Source organism: Melanerpes formicivorus, unplaced genomic scaffold (genome assembly GCF_026170545.1).
Source record: "Melanerpes formicivorus ecotype bairdi unplaced genomic scaffold, bMelFor1.0.p_v2 SCAF_237, whole genome shotgun sequence".
NCBI classification, from domain to species: domain Eukaryota; kingdom Metazoa; phylum Chordata; class Aves; order Piciformes; family Picidae; genus Melanerpes; species Melanerpes formicivorus.
The window spans coordinates 212,501-222,500 of NW_027142589.1; positions in this window are offsets into that span (position 1 = coordinate 212,501).

The following is a 10,000-nucleotide window of genomic DNA, read 5'->3' on the forward strand; positions in this document are numbered from 1 at the left end:
CCCGGGCGAAAGCCACCGAGAAGCCAGACGGACCCCTGCCCAGCCGCCTGGCGGGTGGCTTGGAGCAGCCGCTCGGCAGCGCTGCCCTGGGAGTGCTCGGCGTCGCTTGTTCCCTCATATACGGAACTGGAGGGCCGTCAGCTCCGCGAGCGCACAACCAGCCGACCTCCGCCCAGCGGCAGGTCGCAGAAATCACGCCGGCTTGTACGATGACGTAGGCGGAGGCAGAGCGCAACAGCGACCCCTTGGCGACAAGCGCGATCTCCGCGGAGAGCACGTCTACTCGCCGAGGGAGAGCACGTCTACTCGCCCAGGGAGAGCACGTCTACTCGCCGAGGGAGAGCACGTCTACTCGCCGAGGGAGAGCACGTCTACTCGCCCAGGGAGAGCACGTCTACTCGCCCAGGGAGAGCACGTCTACTCGCCCAGGGAGAGCACGTCTACTCGCCCAGGGAGAGCACGTCTACTCGCCCAGGGAGAGCACGTCTACTCGCCGAGGGAGAGCACGTCTACTCGCCCAGGGAGAGCACGTCTACTCGCCGAGGGAGAGCACGTCTACTCGCCCAGGGAGAGCACGTCTACTCGCCCAGGGAGAGCACGTCTACTCGCCCAGGGAGAGCACGTCTACTCGCCCAGGGAGAGCACGTCTACTCGCCCAGGGAGAGCACGTCTACTCGCCCAGGGAGAGCACGTCTACTCGCCGAGGGAGAGCACGTCTACTCGCCGAGGGAGAGCACGTCTACTCGCCGAGGGAGAGCACGTCTACTCGCCGAGGGAGAGCACGTCTACTCGCCGAGGGAGAGCACGTCTACCTCCCGCCTGAGGGAGAGCACGGGGGGGGGGGACAAAGACAGGCGGCAGCAGCTTCGGTGAACGTCACCCGGGAGGCGACCGGGGCTGTCCCGGGGCAGTCCCGGGAAGCCGGCGTCCGACACAGGGAACCGTCAGCTGCCGGACCGGGGCGAATCCCCGCGGCCACGGCAGGGGTGGGGGCTCGAAGACAGCCGGCAGCCGCTTCGGTGAACGTCACCCGGGAGGAGACTGGGGCCCTCCCGGGACCGTCCCGGGAAGACGACGTTCGGCACGAGATCCCGGCCGCGGCCGGACCGGCTCGAAGCCTCGCGGTCCCGGCAGCAGCCGGAGCCGCTCGCCGCCTTGGGCTCCCGGCCCCCTACAGATCCGGCGACTCGTTCGCGGGCGGCGGGGGGAGGCAGTGGAGGGGGTGCGGGGAGAAGCGGCAGCGGAGGCGGAGGGGGGGGGGGCTCGAAGACAGCCGGCAGCCGCTTCGGTGAACGTCACCCAGGAGGCGATCGGGGCCGTCCCGGGGCCGTCCCGGGATGCCGGCTTCCGGCACGGGGGTCCCGGCCGCGGCCGGACCGGCTCGTATCCCCGCGGCTCCGGCAGGGGGGGGGGGGGCTCGAAGACAGCCGGCAGTCGCCTCGGTGAACGTCACCCGGCCGGCGACCGCGGCCGTTCCGGGGCCGTCCCGGGAAGCCTGCGACAGGCACGGGGTCCCAGCCGCGGCCGGACCGGCTCGAAGCCCCGCGGCCCCGGCACGGGGGAGGCCCAAAGACTGGCGGCAGCCGCTTCGCTGAACGTCACCCGGCCGGCGACCGGGGCCGTCCCGGGGCCGTCCCGGGATGCCGGCATCCGGCACGGGGTCCTGGCCGCGGCCGGAGCGGCTCGAATCCCCGCGGTCCCGGCAGCAGCCGGAGCCGCTCGCCGTTCGGGCTCCCGGCACCCTACGGATCCGGCGACTCGTTCGCCGGCGGCGGGGGGAGGCAGTGAAGGAGGTGCGGGCAGAAGCGGCAGCGGAGGCGGAGGGGGGGGGGGGGGCTCGAAGACAGCCGGCAGCCGCTTCGGAGAACGTCACCCGGCCGGCGACCGCGGCCGTTCCGGGGCCGTCCCGGGAAGCCTGCGACAGGCACGGGGTCCCGGCCTCGGCCGGACCCGCACTGGGTGCCGCCGCCTCGGGCTCTCGGGACGGTATGGATCCGCCGACTCGTTCGCCGGCGGCGGGGGGAGGCAGTGGAGGGGGTGCGGGGAGAAGCGGCAGCGGAGGCGGAGGGGGGGGGGGGGCTCGAAGACAGCCGGCAGCCGCTTCGGTGAACGTCACCCAGGAGGCGATCGGGGCCGTCCCGGGGCCGTCCCGGGATGCCGGCTTCCGGCACGGGGTCCCGGCCGCGGCCGGAGCGGCTCGAATCCCCGCGGTCCCGGCAGCAGCCGGAGCCGCTCGCCGTTCGGGCTCCCGGCACCCTACGGATCCGGCGACTCGTTCGCCGGCGGCGGGGGGAGGCAGTGAAGGAGGTGCGGGCAGAAGCGGCAGCGGAGGCGGAGGGGGGGGGGGGGGCTCGAAGACAGCCGGCAGCCGCTTCGGAGAACGTCACCCGGCCGGCGACCGCGGCCGTTCCGGGGCCGTCCCGGGAAGCCTGCGACAGGCACGGGGTCCCGGCCTCGGCCGGACCCGCACTGGGTGCCGCCGCCTCGGGCTCTCGGGACGGTGTGGATCCGCCGACTCGTTCGCCGGCGGCGGGGGGAGGCAGTGGAGGGGGTGCGGGGAGAAGCGGCAGCGGAGGCGGAGGGGGGGGGGGGCTCGAAGACAGCCGGCAGCCGCTTCGGTGAACGTCACCCAGGAGGCGATCGGGGCCGTCCCGGGGCCGTCCCGGGATGCCGGCTTCCGCCACGGGGTCCCGGCCGCGGCCGGACCGGCTCGAATCCCCGCGGTCCCGGCAGCAGCCGGAGCCGCTCGCCGTTCGGGCTCCCGGCACCCTACGGATCCGGCGACTCGTTCGCGGGAGGCGGGGGGAGGCAGTGAAGGAGGTGCGGGCAGAAGCGGCAGCGGAGGCGGAGGGGGGGGGGGGGGGGCTCGGAGACAGCCGTCAACCGCTTCGGTGAACGTCACCCGGGAGGCGACCGGCGACCGGCCCGGGAAGCCATCGTCCGGCCCGGGATCCCGGCCGCGGCCGGACCGGCTCGAAGCCCCGCGGCCCCGGCACGGGGGAGGCCCAAAGACTGGCGGCAGCCGCTTCGCTGAACGTCACCCGGCCGGCGACCGGGGCCGTCCCGGGGCCGTCCCGGGATGCCGGCTTCCGGCACGGGGTCCCGGCCGCGGCCGGAGCGGCTCGAAGCCCCGCGGTCCCGGCAGCAGCCGGAGCCGCTCGCCGTTCGGGCTCCCGGCACCCTACGGATCCGCCGACTCGTTCGCCGGCGGCGGGGGGAGGCAGTGGAGGGGGTGCGGGCAGAAGCGGCAGCGGAGGCGGAGGGGGGGGGGGGGCTCGAAGACAGCCGGCAGCCGCTTCGGTGAACGTCACCCGGCCGGCGACCGGGGCCGTCCCGGGGCTGTCCGGGGATGCCGGCTTCCGGCACGGGGTCCCGGCCGCGGCCGGAGCGGCTCGAATCCCCGCGGTCCCGGCAGCAGCCGGAGCCGCTCGCCGTTCGGGCTCCCGGCACCCTACAGATCCGGCGACTCGTTCGCGGGCGGCGGGGGGAGGCAGTGGAGGGGGTGCGGGCAGAAGCGGCCGCGGAGGCGGAGGGGGGGGGGGGGCTCGAAGACAGCCGTCAGCCGCTTCGGTGAACGTCACCCGGGAGGCGACCGGGACCGGCCCGGGAAGCCATCGTCCGGCCCGGGATCCCGGCCGCGGCCGGACCGGCTCGAAGCCCCGCGGCCCCGGCACGGGGGAGGCCCAAAGACTGGCGGCAGCCGCTTCGCTGAACGTCACCCGGCCGGCGACCGGGGCCGTCCCGGGGCCGTCCCGGGATGCCGGCTTCCGGCACGGGGTCCCGGCCGCGGCCGGAGCGGCTCGAATCCCCGCGGTCCCGGCAGCAGCCGGAGCCGCTCGCCGTTCGGGCTCCCGGCACCCTACGGATCCGCCGACTCGTTCGCCGGCGGCGGGGGGAGGCAGTGGAGGCGGTGCGGGCAGAAGCGGCAGCGGAGGCGGAGGGGGGGGGGCTCGAAGACAGCCGGCAGCCGCTTCGCTGAACGTCACCCGGCCGGCGACCGGGGCCGTCCCGGGGCTGTCCGGGGATGCCGGCTTCCGGCACGGGGTCCCGGCCGCGGCCGGACCGTCTCGAATCCCCGCGGTCCCGGCAGCAGCCGGAGCCGCTCGCCGTTCGGGCTCCCGGCACCCTACAGATCCGGCGACTCGTTCGCGGGCGGCGGGGGGAGGCAGTGGAGGGGGTGCGGGCAGAAGCGGCCGCGGAGGCGGAGGGGGGGAGGGGCTCGAAGACAGCCGGCAGCCGCTTCGGTGAACGTCACCCGGGAGGCGACCGGGACCGGCCCGGGAAGCCATCGTCCGGCCCCGGATCCCGGCCGCGGCCGGACCGGCTCGAAGCCCCGCGGCCCCGGCACGGGGGAGGCCCAAAGACTGGCGGCAGCCGCTTCGCTGAACGTCACCCGGCCGGCGACCGGGGCCGTCCCGGGGCCGTCCCGGGATGCCGGCTTCCGGCACGGGGTCCCGGCCGCGGCCGGAGCGGCTCGAATCCCCGCGGTCCCGGCAGCAGCCGGAGCCGCTCGCCGTTCGGGCTCCCGGCACCCTACGGATCCGGCGACTCGTTCGCCGGCGGCGGGGGGAGGCAGTGGAGGCGGTGCGGGGAGAAGCGGCAGCGGAGGCGGAGGGGGGGCGGGGGGGACGATAGTGGCGGGGGGCGGGGGGTGCTCGAAGGCAGCCGGCAGCCGGTTCGGTGAACATTCGCCGGGGCGGGGGGGGCGACCTGTCCGTGCCCGGGGCAGCCCCGGGAAGCCGGCAGCCAGCACGGGGTCCCGGCAGCACCTGTTCCCTGCCCTGGGACTTGCCGTGCCCGGCGGCCGGTTGCCGGGTGGGGGGAGCGATGAGAGGCGGGGCGCAGCGGCCGGGGCAGCGCCGGGCCGCAGCGGGGGGCTGGGCGGGTGGGGTAGGCGTCGAGCGGCAAGCCCTCGGCTGCAGCGAATGTTCGGCGGTGCGGGGCGGGGGGGGGACGGGACGACACGTTGGGGGCGCCGAGTCCGAGCCACCCCCGGCCCCAGGGGCGGCCGGAGGGGGAGGCCGGTGCCTGGCCCTGGGAGCTGCTGGGCGCCGGATGGCCGAGGGTGCGTCAGAAGCCGCCCGAGCGGTCGAGCAGGTCCTCCAGAAAGGCCTAGGGTGGCTTCGAGGGCCCCGGGAGCAGTCGAGGGAGGCCTCCAGGCAGGTCTGGAGTGGATGGGAGGCCTTCCAAAGCAGACAAGGGAGGCTGCCAGCGGGGCCTAGGCTGGCACTGCAGCCTGTAAATGGTTGGGGGGGGGGGCCTCTGGTGCGGCCTGGAGTCTCTGGGTGGCGTCCAGAGAGGTGCAAAAGATCCTCTGGTGCGGCCTGTGGTGGCGGAGAAGCCTGCAGAGCGTGCGGGGGAGGCTTCTGGTGCGGCCTGGGGTGGGTCGGAAGCCTGCAGAGCGTGCGGGAGAGGCTTCTGGTGCGGCCTGGGGTGGCTGAGAAGCCTGCAGAGCGTGCGGGAGAGGCTTCTGGTGCGGCCTGGGGTGGCTGAGAAGCCTGCAGAGCGTGCGGGAGAGGCTTCTGCTGCGGCCTGGGGTGGCTGAGAAGCCTGCAGAGCGTGCGGGGGAGGCTTCTGTTGGGGCCTGGGGTGGGTCAGAAGCCTACAGAGCGTGCGGGGGAGGCTTCTGGTGCGGCCTGGGGTGGGTCGGAAGCCTGCAGAGCGTGCGGGAGAGGCTTCTGTTGGGGCCTGGGGTGGCTGAGAAGCCTGCAGAGCGTGCGGGGGAGGCTTCTGCTGCGGCCTGGGGTGGCTGAGAAGCCTGCAGAGCGTGCGGGGGAGGCTTCTGCTGCGGCCTGGGGTGGCTGAGAAGCCTGCAGAGCGTGCGGGGGAGGCTTCTGGTGCGGCCTGGGGTGGCTGAGAAGCCTGCAGAGCGTGCGGGGGAGGCTTCTGGTGCGGCCTGGGGTGGGACGGAAGCCTGCAGAGCGTGCGGGAGAGGCTTCTGCTGCGGCCTGGGGTGGGTCGGAAGCCTGCAGAGCGTGCGGGAGAGGCTTCTGTTGGGGCCTGGGGTGGCTGAGAAGCCTGCAGAGCGTGCGGGAGAGGCTTCTGCTGCGGCCTGGGGTGGCTGAGAAGCCTGCAGAGCGTGCGGGAGAGGCTTCTGCTGCGGCCTGGGGTGGCTGAGAAGCCTGCAGAGCGTGCGGGAGAGGCTTCTGCTGCGGCCTGGGGTGGCTGAGAAGCCTGCAGAGCGTGCGGGAGAGGCTTCTGCTGCGGCCTGGGGTGGCTGAGAAGCCTGCAGAGCGTGCGGGAGAGGCTTCTGCTGCGGCCTGGGGTGGCTGAGAAGCCTGCAGAGCGTGCGGGAGAGGCTTCTGCTGCGGCCTGGGGTGGCTGAGAAGCCTGCAGGGCGTGCGGGAGAGGCTTCTGCTGCGGCCTGGGGTGGGTGGGAAGCCTGCAGAGCGTGCGGGGGAGGCTTCTGGTGCGGCCTGGGGTGGCTGAGAAGCCTGCAGAGCGTGCGGGGGAGGCTTCTGCTGCGGCCTGGGGTGGCTGAGAAGCCTGAAGAGCGTGCGGGAGAGGCTTCTGGTGCGGCCTGGGGTGGCTGAGAAGCCTGCAGAGCGTGCGGGAGAGGCTTCTGGTGCGGCCTGGGGTGGCTGAGAAGCCTGCAGAGCGTGCGGGGGAGGCTTCTGGTGCGGCCTGGGGTGGCTGGGAAGCCTGCAGAGCGTGCGGGGGAGGCTTCTGCTGCGGCCTGGGGTGGCTGAGAAGCCTGCAGAGCGTGCGGGGGAGGCTTCTGGTGCGGCCTGGGGTGGCTGAGAAGCCTGCAGAGCGTGCGGGGGAGGCTTCTGGTGCGGCCTGGGGTGGCTGAGAAGCCTGCAGAGCGTGCGGGAGAGGCTTCTGGTGCGGCCTGGGGTGGCTGAGAAGCCTGCAGAGCGTGCGGGGGAGGCTTCTGCTGCGGCCTGGGGTGGCTGAGAAGCCTGCAGAGCGTGCGGGAGAGGCTTCTGCTGCGGCCTGGGGTGGGTCGGAAGCCTGCAGAGCTTGCGGGGGAGGCTTCTGGTGCGGCCTGGGGTGGGTCGGAAGCCTGCAGAGCATGCGGGGGAGGCTTCTGCTGCGGCCTGGGGTCTCTGGGTGGCCTCTAGAGAGGTGCAAAAGACCCTCTGGGTTGGGCTGGGGTGGCTCTTGGACCCCTGCCACACAGTGGAGAGAGGCCTCCGGCCCGCCACCTGTGTCCCTGTGTGCCTGAGTGCCTGTGTCCCTGTGTCCCTGTGTCCCTGTGTCCCTGAGTGCCTGAGTGCCTGTGTCCCTGTGTCCCTGTGTCCCTGAGTGCCTGAGTGCCTGAGTGCCTGTGTCCCTGTGTCCTTGTGTCCCTGTGTCCCTGTGTCCCTGTGTGCCCGAGTGCCTGTGTCCCTGTGTCCCTGTCTGTGTACCTGTGTGCGAGAGTGTCCGGCACGCCACCCAGCGGCGGCGGGCAAGCAGGTAGGCGGGTGGGCGGGCCGGCGAGGGCCAGTGTGAGTTTGGGGGGTGGGAGGGGAGGCGGCAGCTGGAAGCGTCAGAGGAGGGGGCGTGGCTCCGGCTGGCCCCGGGAGCAGGTTCCCGGGACCGGGACCGGCTGGACCCGGCGGGTGGTTGATCCCGGGGCGGGGGGCAGAGGCGGCGGGAAGCGGCAGCTGCGTGTGCGGCGGGGGGGTGGAGGGCGAACCGCGGCGGGAAGCGGATGCTTCAGAGCAGGTTACGGGGGCGGGGACGGACGACACCACCTGTCCCCGCCCCGGGACGGGCTGGACCCGGCGCCCTGGACCCGGCGCCGTGTACCCGCCGCCGCCCCCGCCGCCGCCCCCCTCCGCCACCCCGGGACCCCGACGTTTTTTGGCGCCCGCGCCTTTTTTTGCTCCCCGCCTGCCCGCGCTGCCCCGGGCCCTCCCCCGGGGCGGGGCGGGAGGGAGGGACGGACGGACGGGTAGCCGGGGATCTCCGAGCGCGCGCCACCAGACCGAGGCGGGTCCCGGCGGCGGCGGCGGCGGCGGCGGCGGCGGCGGCGGCAGCAGCAAGCGACGGCGGGGGGGGCAGGCTAGGGAGAGAGGGGGAGCGGCATGCGGTAGGGCTGGGGGGTTTGTTTCGGGGGGGAGGGGTGGGGGGGGGGTGGCAGCGGTCAGCGAGAGCGGGGAGAGGGGGAGCGGCATGCGGTAGGGCTGGGGTGTTTTTGGGGTGGGGGCGTTGGGGGGATTAGCGGGCGGGCGGGCAGCCCAGCCAAGCGGCAAGCCGGGGGGCGGGCGAGGGCGGCTTTAGGGCCGGAGGAGCGGAGCGCAACCTCCCCCGTGCAGGCTCCAGCGTGGAGAGCAGCAAGTTTTTGGGGACGGGGGACGACGGACGGGAGGGGCAGCGGCGAGAGGCTAGCTGCGGCAAGGGGCACCGGCACGGCCGCCCTAACAGCGCCGCCTCGGTCGCAGGGGTTAGAGAGCAGCCGGGCAGCCCGGGAGGGAAGCGGCAGCCCGCGTCGCGATCCCCCCTCCAGGGGACAATGTGGGAAGGGGAAGCCGCGGCGGCTTTGGCGGGGGGTGCCCAGCTGCTAGCGGCTTCGGGGGGCAGTTAGCGGCGGCGGGGGGGGGGGGAGATGGGTCGCGGCAGCGGCAAGAGATAACGGCGGGCGGGGGGGCTCCGTGCAAAGCGGTAACGGGAGCCGGGGGGTGTGGGGAGCTGGGGGTGGCAGCAGCGGCAAGAGGCAACGTCGGGAGGGGGGGCTCCGCGCAAACCGGTAACGGGGGCCGGGGGGTGTGGGGGGGGGCGGTGGTGGCCGCGGCAAGAGGCAACGGCAGGCGGGGGGGCTCCGCGCAAACCGGCAGCGGGGGGGGGGGGCGGGGGTAGCGGCAAGAGGCAACGGCGGGAAGGGGGGGCTCCGCGCAAACCGCTAACGGGAGCCGGGGGGTGTGGGGAGCTGGGGGTGGCAGCAGCGGCAAGAGGCAACGTCGGGAGGGGGGGCTCCGCGCAAACCGGTAACGGGGGCCGGGGGGTGTGGGGGGGGCGGTGGTGGCCGCGGCGAGAGGCAACGGCAGGCGGGGGGGCTCCGCGCAAACCGGCAGCGGGGGGGGGCGGGGGTAACGGCAAGAGGCAACGGCGGGAAGGGGGGGCTCCGCGCAAACCGGCAGCGGGGGGGGGGCGGGGGGTAGCGGCAAGAGGCAACGGCGGGAAGGGGGGGCTCCGCGCAAACCGGCAGCGGGGGGGGGCGGGGGTAGCGGCAAGAGGCAACGGCGGGAAGGGGGGGCTCCGCGCAAACCGCTAACGGGAGCCGGGGGGTGTGGGGAGCTGGGGGTGGCAGCAGCGGCAAGAGGCAACGTCGGGAGGGGGGGCTCCGCGCAAACCGGTAACGGGGGCCGGGGGGTGTGGGGGGGGCGGTGGTGGCCGCGGCAAGAGGCAACGGCAGGCGGGGGGGCTCCGCGCAAACCGGCAGCGGGGGGGGGGCGGGGGTAGCGGCAAGAGGCAACGGCGGGAAGGGGGGGCTCCGCGCAAACCGGCAGCGGGGGGGGGGGCGGGGGTAGCGGCAAGAGGCAACGGCGGGAAGGGGGGGCTCCGCGCAAACCGGCAGCGGGGGGGGGGCGGGGGGTAGCGGCAAGAGGCAACGGCGGGAAGGGGGGGCTCCGCGCAAACCGGCAGCGGGGGGGGGCGGGGGTAGCGGCAAGAGGCAACGGCGGGAAGGGGGGGCTCCGCGCAAACCGGCAGCGGGGGGGGGCGGGGGGTAGCGGCAAGAGGCAACGGCGGGAAGGGGGGGCTCCGCGCAAACCGGCAGCGGGGGGCGGGGGGGGGAGGCGGTCAGGGGCGGGGGGAGATTTCTAGAGATGCCGGCAGACCTTCTCCCCGGAGAACAGCGCTGTTGAAGAAAAGACTGCTTCAGAACACAACCTTTAATGAAAGACGCTCGATGAAAACAACACTTAATAAAAGAAGGTTTCATGCCGACTGCCTCTCTTCATTTACGCCGCCGCGGGGGGGGGGGGGTTGGGGGCCGGGCGGGCGATACCAGGCGGCCCTCGTCCCGGGGACCACGTCTACCCCGCGGTTCCAGCCTCCGCGCGCTAAGTGC